The sequence below is a fragment of the Terrapene carolina genome, unplaced genomic scaffold (assembly GCF_002925995.2).
Source record: "Terrapene carolina triunguis isolate 2854851 unplaced genomic scaffold, T_m_triunguis-2.0 Scaffold22, whole genome shotgun sequence".
Classification (NCBI taxonomy): Eukaryota; Metazoa; Chordata; order Testudines; family Emydidae; genus Terrapene; species Terrapene triunguis.
This window is the reverse complement of record NW_020664373.1, coordinates 11,684,209-11,702,089: the sequence shown is the minus strand read 5'-3', so window position 1 is coordinate 11,702,089 and position 17,881 is coordinate 11,684,209. Positions and strand designations below refer to the sequence as shown.

The following is a 17,881-nucleotide window of genomic DNA, read 5'->3' as shown; positions in this document are numbered from 1 at the left end:
GAATGGTAAGGGGAGTCCGGGGGGGGGGCAGTCAGGGAGCGGGGGAGTGTTGGATGGGTCCCAGGCCTCCACCTGCCACCCCCTCTCCGCGCGTCCCCGTCCCCCCCCCGTGGGCCCCTCCTCCCTGCCTCTCCCTTGTCTGCTTGTACTGCCAGAGCCAGCAGCAACTGCTGTCTGCTGCCCCCGGGTCCTAGTGCCCCCATCCACTAATGGGAAGACAGGCTGCCCTTACCCTGCCCTTCCACCCTAGCCCTGAGCCTCTCCAATGCCCCAAACCCCTCAGCCCCAGCCCTCATCCCCCCACACCCTAATCCTCTGCTCCATCCCTGAGCCCCCTCCTGCATCATGAACCCCCCATCCTCAGACTCACAGCCCTCACCCCTGCATCCCCTCCTATCCCCAAACTCCCTCCCAAACCCCCTCCCCCCTTCCCACACACCCCCTCCTGCCCTCAAACTCCCTCCCAAAGCCTGCACCCCCTCCCTTTGCACCGCCTCCCACTCCCAAACTCCATCCCAGAGCCTGCACCCCTCACCACCTCCTGCACACCCACCCCCTGCCCCAGCCCGGAGCCTGCACCCAGCACCCAAACTCTATCCCAGAACCTGCACCCCTCCTGCACCTTAATCCCCAGCCTTAGGCAGGTGGGGGGGGGGTGGGTTCTGGGCACCACCAAAATTTCTACAACCCTGCCACCCATGCGAGTGGATAAGGGTCAGGGCAGTCAGGGGACAGGTAGGGTCCTAGGGGGGACAGTTAGGGTGGGGGGTTCTCAGCAGGGGGCAGTCAGGGGAAAAGAAGCAGGGGGGGTTGGGGTTCTGAGGGGGGCAGTCAGGGGGTGGGAAGTGGGAGGGAGTGGATGGGGGCGGGGCGGGTCAGGGCAGGGGCGGGGCTAGGGCAGGGCTTTCCCCCTCCCCCCCCAGTGTCCTCTTTTTTGATTGTGGAAATATGGTAACCCTATCAACATGTTTAAAATCTATAGGTTTCTTTTTAGATCACTAAAAATCCCCATCTCTCATTGAAGTAATTCCTTATCCCTGACTAGCTACTACTATGAAGGAATTCACTGTAAAGTATCGGTAGTGAGCAGAAAGTAACCCACAGAAGTCAAGTTTCAATTAAAAGACATCACACAAACCAAGAATAGCAGTAGGAATCTTTACTGAATAAGCAGAAAATGGTGGCTACTCTTCCCATTTACCCTGGCTATTTTATTCTTCTTTTGCTATTTGAATTCTTACCATTAGATCCTCTTACTGGATGTAACATATACAGAATGGAAATAGCAACACACACACACCACCTCTCAAAGGGTCCAAGAACTGCAATTAACACATTAAGAAATAATAACTGCCAAGGGAGCAACCAATATAAACAGCGTGTAGCTGATGTAGCAAGAATTCTGGTTGGACAGGGAGTATCCCTTGGGGAACAGGAAGCAGAAAGGAATGGAAACATCTCATAATATTGCCTTGTTGTTTAGCTGGGGAACACTGGAATCCATTTGTACATGTATTTTTTTGTTTTAATACAAATATTTGCTACCAATACTTTAAACTAGAGCTAGCTGACCATTAAATATGTTTACCAAAAAAATCACAGTTGTTTTTCATTTTGAAGTGTTAGAAATTGACCTGTTCTTTGCTATTTCAATTTTTTCTTCATTGTTTAAAAACAGAAAACACTAAAGTATTTATCGATATTTTTGTTTACTGAAAACCATTTATGATGTTTTGATTAAAAATTGGAAAAAATGTAAAATGACAAACTTTGACAATTGGCTATTTTTCACCAAAAATTTTTCATTTTCAAAAAAGACTTCTTTAATTCAACTTTTTGGTTTGAAAAATTCAAACCAACTCTACTTTAAACCCTACTCAAAATACCTTGTGTTGAACATAACCAATATTTTTGACAGAAAGATGAATGGGAGGCATTGAATCACAGGGTATTTTTCATTCTTGGTTCATGATCCCTTCCATCTTTTAATCCTGACTTCAATCTTCAGGGGCGGATCCTCAGAGTGAGTAAACTGTGATTCCTCCATTGATTTCAATGAAACTATGACAATCTAAACCAATAAAAGATCTGCCCCTCAGTGTTTAGCCATCTGACCTTGCAACCATAGAAGAGAACAGCCTCTGTCTTCTCCAGGGGCCTGATCCAATGCCTATTGAAGTAAATGGAGAGCCTCCCACTGACTTGAACAGGTTTTGTCTGTGAAGAACAACTGAATGTCAACTGGGGTCTCTGATCCAAAGCACAATAGGGAAGTGGACCAACTTTCTTGAGCTGAGATTGATATCAGCCCCCTTGACTCTTCCAAATTCTTCAGAACCTGACATTGTGTCTTCCATATAGTCTTACTGAGCCCAGTTCACCAAAGGCATAAGAATTATATATTTTATATTTTTCTAATTGCAGCAAATCATCAAATCCTGACTTTTGTTTACATTTCAGAAGTAGCTATATTAAATAGGTACTATAGTAATTATCAAATGTCAATATTTTTTTTAAAGGCAGTGGATTTAAATATTTAACCAGTGGATTTAAATATTTATATTCTAGACCAGATCCTACCACCCTTACTCACACTGAGTAAGACCTTCCTCTAAAAGGAGTTCCGCTGAAACTACTAAAGAGTGGCAGAATAACCCTTAGGAAAATGGCTGGATTTCTATAAAGAGAAAAGGACCTGGTCCTGGAACCCTTTCTCAGGCAAGTAGTCCCATTGAAGTCAAAGGGAATAAGAAAGGGCTACCATGCCTATAATTTGGATATTACTGTATGGTTTAGTAATTTTAATGAACAGGAATCAGGGCCTGATCGTGTTCTCTTGAAGGTCAAAAGGAGCTGTATTGACCTCAACAGCACCAGCAGGAAACCCTACATTTTTTTCACTGAAATTCAAAGCCAAGAGAATGACAATGGAAAAAATAAAATAATTTATAATGCATCTTGCTCCAAGCACAATTCCCACTGAGAAGCTCTATATCAATGTAAAAGACAGCTAAAATATCATAATTATAAACACCTTCATAAAAGTCCAACAAATCCAACCTAGCCAGAGAAAGGGAAGTAGGAGGCAATAAATACGGGGATACCAATACTCATGCTTAAAACCCACCTTTTGGGAGAGGGACGTAAGATGCTTTTTAAAACTGAGGCAGATGCCTGTTATCCATTTGGTGAATCTGACTAGTATTTGAGAAACGTCCAATCATCCAGGATGGCTTGAGGCCTCTTTCTCATCATTCAGAATATAAGCTTTTTCAGCTAATAACGTGGCACTTTGTAGAAACGGTATTATTTTTATTTTTCAATTTTCTGGATTTTGTACAGAGTGCTGCTGTGTTCAAGTGAACTGAATAAAAGCATAAACAGCAAGTGCCATCTGGAGAACATTCTTTCAGCATGCTGAGAAATAGCAGCAGCTTGTGCGCTACCTGTGATAAATAAACGTCATTAAAAAGAGTCAAAAATGGCTTGTTTCTATGTGATGTAGCTGCAGCAAAATGCATTTACTTAACCCTGTAGTAGGGTGGTTTCCATCTTTATGACAAAAAACAAAATCTAAGGGTTTGTCTATATGGTGCAGCAATGCATACTATGGGGATGTGATTGCCGAAGAGCATTAATGTGTTGTGCATTAATTGGCCCAAGTAAAACCCTGTTGGTGCATGCTAAATGTTCCCTAGTGTGCTTTAAAATAGTGTTGTTGAAACAGTATAATGTTAAAGCACACTAGTGCATCTTTAGTGCGCACTAGCAGAGTTTACATGGACCAGTTAATGCACAACACATCAGCTCACTCTAGAAATCACTCCCGTAGTGCACACTGCTCTACCCTATGGTGTATTTAAGCCCTGAATGTTTGTTTCACAACCATTTATGTTATCATCAGTTTTACCAACAAAATGTCAATCCAGCAAGCTCCTGTGCTCCAACAGCAATGGTGCCTGCCACTAAACTGAGCAATCCATAGGCAATGGATTCAAAATCTGATGCCTCTTTAATTGGTTCTGAATGCCCAACATCCCTAATGATGTCCTTAGATCTGCTAGCAAAAGTTGGAACAATTATTTGTGGGCTTTTTAAGCTGTCAATTTATCAGCTTGAAAAAAATGTGATAGTCTTTTTCACTCTAGCACCAAGCCTGTCCAGCCTCTCTTTTCCTGCAACAAGAAAGAATAAGCTGGCTGTGGGGCTTAGTTGATGAGATATGAGTGGTCAGTGTGGTAGACTTCCACCCATCTTTTAGACTTTTGCTTGCTGGCTCAGGTTTGAGACATGCACCTCCCTCTTGTTAAGAAGTTAATTCTGATTTTAGCTTCTTAAGAGCAATTGTCAAATTTTGCACACGGGTGGACCCACGGCCCATTGAACTTAATGGGTGTCTTTCTATTGCTTTCCATGGGCTTTGGATCAGGCACTTAGTCAAAGATGAGTTGGATAAGGATGAGAATCAGTAAAAGACATTATAATTATTTTGATAATCAGCTACTCAGACACAGCTGGCAAATCTTGTTCCCGGTGCCTTCCATTTCAAACTCACATTGCCTTCAATGGGACCAGTATTTGGCCCCTCACTTGGAAGGGAGGTGGTTCTGTCCTGAGGAAAGTTACTGTAGTAAAATCAATGAGGCGGGGGTGGGGGCAGGACCATATCTGCTCTTTATACCTGTGTGACCCTTCAGTAACTAGCAGTTGCTCAAATGTAACAGAGCAGAATTTGTCTCATACTCTCCAAAGCACTATGGGGACTCATCCCCCCAGATCTACCCTTCTATGCACAGTTCTCTACATTCAGATGCTTCCACTGCAGTTTTCCCCCTTGAACCTTGAACTTCACACAGTTAGGTTTCAAGTGGGTAGGTAGAGGGGGTGACATGGGAGTTGGGGAGTCAGGGGGGTGTTCGGGAGTCTGAGCTGTCCAAGGGACACACGTTATCCATTTCCCTCTGGCCCCACGGACCTTACCTGAAAAACACAATACAGCAGAATTGGGCTCTCAGTCTGTAACACTGAATAAAAACATTTGCTTTTATCTTTTAAAAGAGGTGACCCTCATGTTGGATGCCATACCTTTGATGAAGCACCTTGTGTAGGAAGGAAGGATTTATTTGGTGGGATTTTAATTATTTTTTTTTAACTTTTGACTTATAGGTTTCACCAAGCAACAGGAATGAAAATAAGTAACTTGTGAAATTAGATGTTTATATAGCCCAAGACCCGTACTTGTCACCAAGGGCCCAGTCCTCAAAGGAGTGGAGCATCATGAACTCCCAGGCACTTGGCACATTCCCAGGGTCAGGTCCTATCTGCAATAACAGAGTGCAGCAGAAGTCCATGGGCACAGAAAATCCACAGATTCAGTCCTCACTCAGATGATGCTGAATTCTCCAAAAAATAAAACAACACTGACATTTTAAAAATTACATTATTATGTTCTTAGAGTCTGGTCCTATAAGCCTTGCTCATACCAGTAATCAGCAGCTATTCTCAGGGCATGTCTAAACTACAAACTTAAGTCGACTTAAGTTAAATTGGCATAAGCCACCCACAGTAATTACTGAGATTTTCCATGTCCGTACTATCCTCCTCCTGTTGGTGGAGTCCTCACCAGAAGCACTTAAACCGGCTTAAGAGGAGCAGTGTGGAGAGCTAAAAGCATGGGCTCTCAGCTCCAGGTGGAACTCCCAACTGGGAGCCCGGCTGCCACCCGGGCTCCTGGCTCCCTGCTCTGTGCTGGGCTGCCGCCCAGGCTCCTCCCCACTCCTTACTTTGTAGTGTAGACCAGGCCTCAATGAAGTCAAAGGATTTACTTACATTATATTTTATTATTTGTTCCTGATAGCACCCACAATGTGCCAGGATCTGTACATACAAAGCAAAATACAGCCCTTTCCCTAAAGTATTTAGAATCTCAAACAGGCAGGAGAAATGAAAAAACGGTTAGGATGCAGATTAGCCACATCTTCTTGAAGCACTTGAAAATAAATAATATTAGATACACCTGTACCCCGATATAACGCTGTCCTCGGGAGTCAAAAAATCTTACCGCGTTATAGGTGAAACAGCATTATATCAAACTTGCTTTGATCCACTGGAGTGCGCAGCCCTGCCCCCCCGGAGCACGGCTTTACCGCGTTATATCAGAATTCGTGTTATATCGTGTTGCGTTATATCGGGGTAGAGGTGTATATTTATCTATCTGCTGTCGCACCTCAGTCTGTTCGCATGAGTAAGACTTTCCAGAATCAAGGGCTAAACTTCCTGGATATGAAGACAGGAGTGCACTGATTTAGCTAGGACCTTGTCTTGCTAAGCCTTGCTCATGTGAATAAGATTTTGCTGGATCAGGTCCACAGTGAAATCTGTCTTGTTTTGCCAGTCAAATTCAAACTATATGCAGTAATAGAAATGTCACCTTTCCTACCCATCTCAATTTGGTATCCATTTTAAAGCTTACCTTTGACCTTTTAACATGATTAATTCGCTTAAACAGATTTATAAAAGCACCAAACCTCACTGAATGGTAATTATAAACAATTTGTGTTCATCTAAAACATGTGTTTTCCATTTTTAATTTTTTTAGATGTCAAATTTAAAAGCAGGAATGATACACTATAATTTTGCTGTTTATTAGTTACATTTTTTTTTAAATCCATGCTAAATGTTTAAACAGAGATATTGCCAGCATAACTAGCACAACTTACTACAAACGTCTTCTGTTCCATCATTCTCTATATATTTAGACTCCTTTAAAGTGCCTATCTCAAATGGAGAGTTTTCACAAATCAAATTGCACATAACGAGTAAAGGAATCCAAAAACACAACATACTGTCCTGACTAAAAATATGTTGTCCAATGTGAAAACACCCCCCACGTCTAACCACGTCATAACCTTTAACCTATCCTTTCAACAAGAGCCCAAGAGGGGAAAAAATTAAGCCTTACTGTATCCCCTGAAGGGAAACAAATCACACCAAAGGGAGCAGTGAGTTCAGAACTGAAGAGCCCTAATGGAAATGCCCTGTCCCTTTTAAAGCAGGAGGCTGCTAGCTTTAGCACCTCAACTGATTGGAAGTACAAGGGCATCTCACCTAGAGAAAGGTAGTCCCTGAAGCACCAAGTCCCAACTATTTAAGGCTTTATACTACAAAACCGACACCTTCAATTCCACCTGGAAACTAACTGGAAGCCAGAGCTGGTGTCACCCATACTAACATAACCATTACAGAGGGATAAAGAGCCACGAGGCCACATAATAGTCACAGCTACAGTTATCCACACACCTTTCTCACCTTTAGATTAGACAACAGCATTGTGCTTTTTGATGGGGCTATGCATTAACACCATTTAGATCCTTCAGTAACTTAAGATAACGCAAAATGGGGCTGTCTGTTTATGAAGCAGTGCTTCATATACATAGCATATTGCACCAGAGCTCTGTAGCTTGTATTACAACAATCCTGGAGGGGCTGTCTGCAGGCAATGATCCAGGACTTCTGGATCCGGAACTTGAGATACTGCTGCTTAAGCTAAAGGACCAAGGGCTAGCTTCACTAAGATACTTTTAGGGACCTAGGGAGAAAAAAATATCACAGGAACACACTGCAATTCACAAAGCCTAAGTTGGGTGCCTAGGCTCCCTATACAATGAACAGTGAGAGATAGGTGCCTTAGACTGAAATTCACAAAAGCTGGCATACTAGGTGAGGAGCCTCCTAAGTTAGACCATGGAAGATGCCAATGAGAGGGTGTATGCAACACCCCACCCCTCTCACAGAGTTAGGCATCTAAATCTGGGCTGCAGGGAGGTGCCTATCTCCGCCAGTGACTCAGCTGTGAACCCTCATCCACTGTGAATAAATAATGAAAGAATCATTGGGCCAGAGAGAAAGCAAGCATGAGAATGACTGGGTAGCCTGGTGGTTGGAGAACTTACCAGAGAGGTGGAAGACCCAGGATCCACTCCCCTACTCCAATGACTTTTTAAAATAATTTACTCACAGTGGAACAGCTTCAACAGGAGAGACTGAGGGAGCCCACATCAGAATATCCCATTACCCAGTGGTTAGGGCACTCACCTGAGCAGTAGCAGGTCCCTATTCAAATCCCTTCTCCCTCTCAGGCAGAGGAAGGACTTGATCCAGGGGTCTCCCACCTCCCAGGTGAACACCCTTACCACCAGGCTAGAAGTCATGAAGGAAGTCCTTCTCTTTACTCCCCACCCTCCCACTTTGTGTAAACTCACCTATAGGGACCCAATCTGGTAGGCGAGCTCTGAGTCCACTCACCAGGTCGGGCTCTGCAGGCTTGTTAGGCAGACAAACACCTATCTTCACCTGGTTTGTGAACTGCCCTGGGGCTCAGGCATCTGGACACCTGGGGCAGAGCATCAATGTGCATGCACAGAGGCAGAAACATAGGCACTTAGAGAACCTTTACTGCAAAAACTTAGGCACCTATGCTGTGCGGCAGCAGCAGAGCAGGGATTTTATAAATACCACTAGGGCCTGATTTTGGGAGTTAGGTGCCTAAAATCATGGCAGTTAGGCACCTAAGTCCTTTTGTGAATCTAGACCCAACTGACCAGCAACTTGTCTGTTCAACTATAGAGGAAGAGTCCTCCCCTGAATAGTGATAAGTAGCTATGCTCTGCAATTACTACTATCATCTTCTCTTTAAAACTCAGGAGAAAAAGGACACTACAGTTAGAAATACACAGTAACAAGAAATTAGCAATGACTATCATTAAGGATTCAGAGGCTGAAAAAGAGCAGTTGGAGTGGCTTTTTAGAGTAAACTAATTATTTTCTTGCCATTAATGAATTATTTTTCACAGGAATGTAGGACTTGCCTAGTGCACTCCTGCAAATAACCCAGATTTGCCAGGAAGAAGAATGCCCTGTCTACCACAGCATGTAAAAGCCATTGTCCGCCTAGCCACAGTGTTCATCTAACCTCTTTGTTATCATGTCACAATAGAAGCAGAAAAAACACTGAAAGTCTAAGTAAATTCTGATGTTTGACTCAAGATTGATCTTCCCACTACCCTACAATAAGTGAATTCAGAGATTAAAGCTGGGATTTTTCAAAGGTGCCTAAATGAGTTAGGCACTCAACCGCCACTGAAATACAGGAGCGCCGCCAGCTTTTTTGCCGCCCTAGGCGGCGGAAGGTCCCGCCCCCGAAATGCCGCCCCCGACAGAGGCAGCAGAAGGTCCGGCCGCCGTGGTCGCCGCCCCCCAAATGTTAGTGCCCTAGGCGACCGCCTAGGTCGCCTAATGGGTTGTGCCGGCCCTGCTGAAATATAGGTAGGGTTGACCACCTAACTCCCTTAGCAGTTCAAGCTGAGATTTTCAAAAGATGCTAAAGTAGGCTCAAAGACATAAGAATCCAAGTTGTAATTAGAGAACTGATGGGCACCCCACAGTCACATGTCTCAGTCGAAGGCTGGTTTCCCATCAGAACTTGAATGAAAAGCTATGGGCATGACCAGTCCTGAAACTTGTCCATAGAACTCAACACATGCCAGAGGGGGAAATCAAAACCTACCTGTTAAACCGAAACAGCAATTAACTCACCATTCCTAACTGTAGTTGCAGTTCTAGCCCAGTCTCCCTGAAAATGCTTCAGCAACTAATTTAAAGAAACTGAGGTTCATTGTGGAAGTGTCAATGAGATTAGGTTCACAAAGTTGATGGGCAGTTTATGCCATGAAGACTGTAATGGGCAATGAGAAAGAAAGTGGTAGAGGTGGGGAATGCCTGAGAGATTTGGGTTAGCTCTTGAAGACATTCAACCTCCCACTGGATGTGTGACAGAAGAATTTTCCAAAAATTGTACCATATTAGTAACCACAGTCTGTGTTGAAAGAAGTGTTCCTGAAGCAGCCTCTGAGGTTTGTATTCATAGAACACAAAACCAGAGAACAATATGTGACAGAGAGAGTGTATTGATGTTTGTGGCACTGTTGCTAAGGCTCCCCAAGAGATCCAGCCAGACACAAGACAACATTAAAGCATGCCTTCACCTTCCCTGTTCACATCCATGAGCTATTATTTAAACACATACAGTTAGTAATCTTATAATGCAGTCCTGTAAGATCGTTCAACTAGAACTACAAAATTACTCTCCAGTTTAGCAGACCTGATACATGAAACATTGCCTACATGACAATGAAGGTATGGCGGGGATCGGTAAGGGTAGTAAGGTGTGTGTGTACACACACACACATATATATAGAAGATGGAAGGAAACCCAAAATTACTAAGCAAGATTACACTGTGGATGATGTGGTTTCTTCACACATCTGATATATAGCATCTTTTCAGGTGTCCTGTAAAAGGGGACCAATTTGAAAATCTAAGCTTCAGGAATTGCTAAGGAAATTTAAGAAATGCTAATGACCACCAAGAAGGAAGGTGCCTAGGATCTTGTACCAAAGTTACCTCCACCTTTTTGTAACCTAGATGCTTTTGGAACAATTGCAGAATGGCATAAGGACTGAAAGAAAAAAAAAGTTTTTTTTTTAAACCAAGTCTACAGAATCATAGAATATCAGGGTTGGAAGGGACCTCAGGAGGTCATCTAGTCCAACCCCCTGCTCAAAGCAGGACCAATTCCCAACTAAATCATCCCAGCCAGGGCTTTGTCAAGCCGGGCCTTAAAAACCTCCAAGGAAGGAGATTCCACCACCTCCCTAGGTAACGCATTCCGGTGCTTCACCACCCTCCTAGTGAAATAGTGATTCCTAATATCCAACCTAGACCTCCCCCACTGCAACTTGAGACCATTGCTCCTTGTTCTGTCATCTGCCACCACTGAGAACAGCCGAGCTCCATCCTCTTTGGAACCCCCCCTCAGGTAGTTGAAGGCAGCTATCAAATCCCCCCTCATTCTTCTCTTCTGGAAACTAAACAATCCCAGTTCCCTCAGCCTCTCCTCATAAGTCATGTGCTCCAGACCCCTAATCAGTTTTGTTGCCCTCCGCTGGACTCTTTCCAATTTTTCCACATCCTTCTTGTAGTGTGGGGCCCAAAACTGGACACAGTACGCCAGATGAGGCCTCACCAATGCCGAATAGAGGGGAATGATCACGTTCCTCGATCTGCTGGCAATGCCCCTACTTATACAGCCCAAAATGCCATTAGCCTTCTTGGCAACAAGAGCACACTGTTGACTCATATCCAGCTTCTTGTCCACTGTGACCCCTAGGTCCTTTTCTGCAGAACTGCTACCTGTTATAGCTGGTTTTCTGAGAGATGTTTTGAAGCGTTCTACTGCATTTTTATTCTGGAGATGTCGCATCGGAAGGTGTGACCCAATGCAGTCTAATCCCAAAACAAAACAATTCAGAGCTATCACTACACATTGTCAACTCAGTCCTTCCACCCAAATAAAAAAGCAAACATCCCTGTAAATCATTTATCCATCACAGTTTTGTAACAAGAATATTTGCCAGCTCCCATTTTGCTTCTCTCACTCTCTTGTTCACTGCTCTACAAAACCACCATTTCAGTTCTCTAAGCACACAGACTTGTGAGCACAAAGAGTTAGTACAGCTATATCATTTTGATTTTCTTAATTTTTTTTAAATGCTCTCCAAAAGAATACTGTATAGGACACTAGATACTGCATTTTCATTCTCTTATTGGAGCCAGATAGGTGGCTCCATTGTCTGCACAATGCATTCCACAGCTAAGGCAAGCTAATGTCTAGTAGTGTTGTTTATTCTTTATTTTTTCAAAGATTTTTTACCAGAATTACATTTTTTAAAGTTATCTTCATTTTTTCTAATAGGTAGCACTCATCTGACAAACGTGTACTTAGTGCCTGTAATAGTCATGTGATTTATGTAGAAGTAATTGGGGTTAAACTACAGGCTACATCAAACGCCTCATATTTGGCCCCATCCCTGGGACTTGGAAACATCTGAAATAAATAAACCCATGTGTCACTTAAGAGGGTCTGGGCCTAATTACAATCATTTGTATTTTTTTAGAAGCAAACTGCCACTTTAGCCTTCTGTCTTTAAGTCCAGAGCTAGCTTTTGTGCTCTTCTGGTACCCAAGTGAAAATATTACTCTTTCAGCAAGACTTCTGTTTTACTTTGACTAGCAAGGCCGCAACAACCCTCCTATCTCTGGCTCTTTTCCATGCTAAAATAAGAAGCCTGTTATTCCAAGAGAGCTGCTTGCTTCCACCTCCTTTCTCTGTTGACTTACACAGATGACAGCATAGGAAACTCTCGAGGTACCATTTGTTGACCACCTTTTTGTTACATTACTATTTATGATGTGCATTACAGTTACACCTAGAAGCACCAAACAAGATCAAGGTCTGTAAACACAGAGTGAGTGAGAGTCCCTGCCCTGAAGAGCTGATAACCTTTCTGTGCCACAATTCCCTCACCCTTTGACTGTTTTATCTATTTTGATTAAGTGACTTGCCCAATGCCACATAAGAATTTTGCGGTAGACCCAGAAATTGAACCCAAATCTCCTGTGTCCCAGATCACAGGGTCAATCTTCTTCATTACATAGGGACACACCTTTTCTACTGTAATCCACATTACTCTGGGCTCTAATCAAGCATGAGTTTCAAATGGCTGTTCACCGAAGCTTCCAGCCTCCTGAAGCTGCAACCTGTCCAGATCCACCCTCTTAACACAGATTCTATGCCTTCATCTAACCAGCTCCAATTACTTTATCCTAGAGACTCGGCTTTTAATGCAATCCATGCAAGTTATAATGCTTATCATTTGTGTTCTCATTAGAAGGCAGTCAGCACCCCTGGAAAAATTATAGTTCTGGAGGTTCTTGATGCATTGAGACAGACAGATCTTTTTACTGGCGCTGTTTCAGAATTTTATATACATACATGGAAGCTAAATGTCACTCTAGCTTAATTTACAAGCATTTACCTCATGCTCAAATTTGACTTCAGCCATATTGCAAGGTAAAAATGGGTTTAGAGTCATAGAGTTCAAGGCCAGAAGGGACCACTAGATCATCTAGTCTGACCTCCTGTGTATCACAGGCCATCAACCCCACCCAGCACCCGCACACTAAACCCAACAACCAAAATTAGACCAAAGTATTACAGCCCAGAGGAGACCAGATTATTATGTGCCACAGGCTGAGAACGGGAGGGACCGAAGTGCACCAGTGCCTGACACCCTCTCAATAGCAGGGAAATGATTAAGTGAGATATGCCCAGATAATCCTGCCAGGTGACCTGCATCTAGAGTGACCAGACAGCAAGTGTGAAAAATTGGGATGGGGGAGGGAGGTAATAGACATCTATATAAGAAAAAGCCCCAAATATCGGGACTGTCCCTATAAAATCGGGACATCTGGTCACCCTACCTGCATCCCAAGCTGCAGAGGAAGGCACAAAAAAAACAAACCCTAAGGTCACTGCTAATGTGACTAGGGGCGGGGGAGATTCCTTCCTGACCCCACATATGATGGTCTGTAAGCAAGAACCAGCCAGCCAAGCACCTGAGAGAGTGAATGCCTAGTGCCACCTCAGAGCTCTGGCCCACTCCATCTCCCATTGTGGCCATTTCTCATGCTTCAGAGAAAGGAGATTTAAAATAAAATAAAATAAAGGAGCAGATTACATTGGGGGAGGCAAGGTTTGGCTCCTTCAATGAGGCCCCAAATGGAGCTTTGCTCTTACCATAAAAACCTACCACGAAATTGATCATAGACTCTAAGGACAAACTATCAAGAGTGCTAGAAGTAATTAATGAACTGCACTGAGAGAGGTCTGTGGGGAAATTTGCATGGTATTTGCATCTTATTGGACCCAATCCCCAGGTATATATTCAGCCCATAGTGTCTAGCTGCAGTTAGTGCCACTGATGTCTCTCTTTCCCGGAGTAGAAGAACTCCCCAAATTCACATATCAAATGAAAAGAAAAAGGAAACACTCTGATTTTATTTCCTATATATCAGCGGTTCTCAAACTATGGGGCAGACCTTCCAAGGAAGGCACGGGAAAGTGGCAAGTGAGGCGCGAGCTGTGTGCTTTTATTTGTTGGTTGGTTTTTTAAGAGCTCTGTCAACTCCAGGTGGCTGGAGCTCATGCAGAAGGGCCAGGCATGCCTGGGAGGTGGGGATGATAAAGGGACAGCTAGAGCCCCACCACCCGGGCTCGCTTCCTCCCCCCCACCGCTCTCAATCCCTTACTGGGATGCAGCCCGGGCTCCGTCTCTCCTTCCTCCCCTCCTCCCATCCCTCACCTGGAGGTGGTGGGGCTCCAGCTACCAGCCCCCAGGGTGGCGGCAGCAACGCAGAAGTAAGGGTGGCAATGGGTGCTAAGTCTGCTGTGAAAAGCAATATTACTTCAGTGCTGCTGCTGGTGCTGTGCTGCCTTTAGAGCTGGCCACCAAGCCAGCAGCCACTGCTCTCCGCTCTGGCTTCAGAGCTGGGTGGCAGTATATGTACTGTTGGGGTTGGGGCCATAAATGATTAAAGACACAAAAAAGGGGGGCCCGATTACTGAACCACTGCTATACATAACTGTAATGCTGGGAATACTCCGGCGTTCTATATTATTTTAGTAATTAAACATGTTCTTGCCAGTTGCCAAAGGGAAAAATATATTGTTATTTTCAAATTTATTTTAAATCATTTCCCTAGAGAATAAGCTACATACATTAAAGAGGTGACAATGAAAAAGAGAAAATGTGATCTAAACAAATAAGTGTTAATATAGAAGAATCCAGGAATTTTTCAGCAACCAAATGATCTTTCCTCTCAAACCAATACATTAAAATTAAAATTACAGATTACAATTTACCTCACTGCATTTTTCTTGTATTTTAAGTAAGATTTTCTTCTACAAAAATTATTCAGACTGAGAATAACCCCAGAGAAAACTAATATAAACGACTGCAAAAAGAACCAAGCAAAACCAGCCTTTTAAGAAAAGATGTTATCTGTTTATCTCCATCACTGAATACTCAGACTCTGCACAATACCATTTGGTTCATATAAAACTTCTTTAGTAAAATATTTACATATTCTTAAAAATCCAAGATGATGTGCATCCAAAACTCACTACTCTGACACCAGTGGCACATAACCCATAATTACCTAGTCCAGAAGAAACAATTAACTCTATCTACTGTATATAACAAAGAACAGAGGTGACAATTTATCTTCCTGGTAACCTTCTCTATGAATCTGAACAATGAAAAAGGAAGTGATGCAACTTTTGAACCATAAATCTTCCAAGTGTTTCACTACTGACTATGAAAAATATCTACATAACACATTAAAAAATATTGTATATATTTAAAGGTTGACAGTAAATTTCTCTCTAGCTTTCATTTACTTCACTGATGCAAGTATTTGAACCACTGATAACTGGGAAGTGTTTGTTTATTGTAAAAATCGGACCACCATATCTAAATTATGTGTCTCTCACACACATGCAAAGCTCCCCACTCCAGATCCCCAATAATTATTTTTAAAAGTTTTATAAAGAGACACTCTGTGTACATGTATATGCTTTTCCCCTTCTTCCTTCAATGTTTACACACCATCTCTCTCTTACTGTGTCCAAAATCCACTCCTGGGACCTCTACAATTGAAACACAAAGCAGCAGCTGTTTGGCAACATTTCTAACCCTAAACAGCAACTGTGATGGGATTTCATTTCACTAAACATTCAGACCGCATTCAGTGCGATGTGACACAACAGTCATGGTTTACAACAAATGTATATGAAATCAACTCTTTCAGCCTGAAAAGCCACATCAGATGCAGGATTTGTTTGTGTTAGCCAATATTACTGAAAAGAGTTGCAGCTAGAAATGTAGCTAAGACAAGATAAATAATACCACAATTCTCTGTGTGTTTGCTTTATACCTGGGGACTTCATATCTTCCCTGTTTGACCATTTCCCAGAACCTCAGAATGTTTATTATAAGGCTCCCGAAGAGCATATCGCAGAGCCAATTCTGACTGCTATAGCGCACGTAGTTAGGGTGCGGGGAGGTATTTTACAAAATCCTTGAAAATACAAGTTCACAGCAAACCCTGCTCATTGGAGCCGCAGGGAGCAGACATCGCTTTTCAAAAAACCGCAATTCATTCTCCCAGCCACAAATCTAAGAGGAGACGGATGCCCCCAACAAACAATCCCTCCCATCACCTACCAAAAGGCAGTTTTAGCATTGTTCCGCTGGATGCAAATCAGCACAAACAGCAGCGCAAACAGCCTCCTTCCTCCAGCACCAATCCCGTTCCCTTCGCACCGCCCGGCTGCGCCAATCACCCCTGACCACCCCAAAAACCCCACTTTGCTTTCCCGACCCCCCCCCCCCCCGTTGCATAGCCAACCCCCCCTTTTCCCCTTGTCTGTGGCAAACCCTGCAAAGCAGCCTCTCGGTGCCGGCTGCTGCCCGTGCAGGGGGCAGCCCGTCCAGCCCAGCCGCTGGCTTTGCAAGCCGCCAGCTTTCTCCTCCCCAGGCGGCTCCAGCGACCTGTCAGCCGGCTGCACCCTGCCTCCCACCACTGATGTCACCTTCCCAATAATGACCGTGCGGACTCGCCCCCTCCCGCTGTTAGCCTGATACATCCTGGGGGGGGGGGGGCCTTCAGCCACCCCCCCCCCCCCCCCTCCTCCGCGCAGGCAGGCAGGCAGGGTCCCTGCGCACCCACCGCTCTCCCCACGGGGCTGCGCCCTCTGGTACGCCCCGCGGCGCGGCGCGGCGCGACTCACCTCCGGCTCTCCCGGCGGCTGCGGGCAGAAGCCCCTAGCTGGGCTCCATGGAGCGCGGCCGGTGTCACGCCGCCGCTGGACCGGGGGGCGGAGAAGGCTGCGCCTGCTCTGGCCCGACTGAGGGGGGCCGGCGGGGGGGATCCTGCGTCGCTGTCAGCCTCAGCCGCCGCCGCCCGACTGGCGTGGCCGAGCCACTGTACGTGCCGCGGTGCTGCCCGCCCTCCCTGTCCTTGCTGCTGGCTGGGGAGCCGCGTCTCTCGCTCCCCCGCCCCTCCCCACGCGAGGCTGGGGGCAGTGGGTGGAGGTGTCCCCGCCTCCCGGGTGCACATGCCGGGGAGTGTCACGTCTCCCTCCCCTTCCAAAATCGCTCGCTTGCCCGCCACGGCGCATGCCTGACGCGGGGAGGAGGATGCGCCCGAGCCGCAGTGAGGCTCCTGCTGCCCCTGCTCCTTCTTCGCTTGCTGCTGGGGCGCGGGCAGAGCCTCTGCTCCCGGGGGGCAGCTGAGAAGGGCCCCAGTGCGGCCACGTGTGCAGGGGGAAATGCGGGGGCGGGAGTCGGAGGGTGATGGGAGCAGGTGGAAAACGGGGAGCAGGCGGACTGAACAGGGCGTGAAGGGAAAGGGGGGAGTAGAGGAGGGGTGCCGATAATCAGCTGGTGGGGGGGAAACTGGGGTGCTGGGGAAAGACAGGAGTGTTGGGGAAACTGGCAAATGGGGGGGCTGGAGAGGTGGGGGGACAGACCGAAACCAGGTTCCCATGCGGAAGCTGGGGCGTTACTGTTCGCTCAGTTCCCAACCCCTTGCTCCGCACCCCCATCGGTGCGTCTCTTTAGATCTTGCTATGTAGGTGTAGGGCCCCCTTCTGCAACTGGATCTGCATGGGGGGACCCCGGCTTCTTCGCGGTGCACCAGTGGCGTCAGTTGGGGGTCTGCTGCCTTCACTGATCCTGTTGTAAGAGGTGGCCCATAGTCAGCAACCAAATAAACCCACTGTGCACCTTGTAAAGGGTCATAGGATTTTTAACCCTAAGGTTTACAATACAATCCTGAAAACCTCATAAACAGCTAGAGAAGGCAGAGGCAATGGGACCTCTCCCCTTCTAACAGGAGTGTTTTGGCCTATACCCCTCCA

At 45.3% G+C, this 17,881-nt stretch overlaps 1 protein-coding gene across 1 annotated transcript in view; it reads right to left on the bottom strand.

The window, feature by feature from the left end:
• The window catches only part of LOC112102766 (retinoic acid-induced protein 2), a 65,315-nt gene extending 48,426 nt beyond the window's left edge, over positions 1-16,889 (bottom strand). The window contains exon 1 of the mRNA XM_024194200.2: positions 16,751-16,889. The gene's annotated coding sequence lies outside the window, so the exon portion shown is untranslated. The remainder of the gene's footprint in view (positions 1-16,750) is intronic.
• Positions 16,890-17,881: the final 992 nt, after the last annotated feature.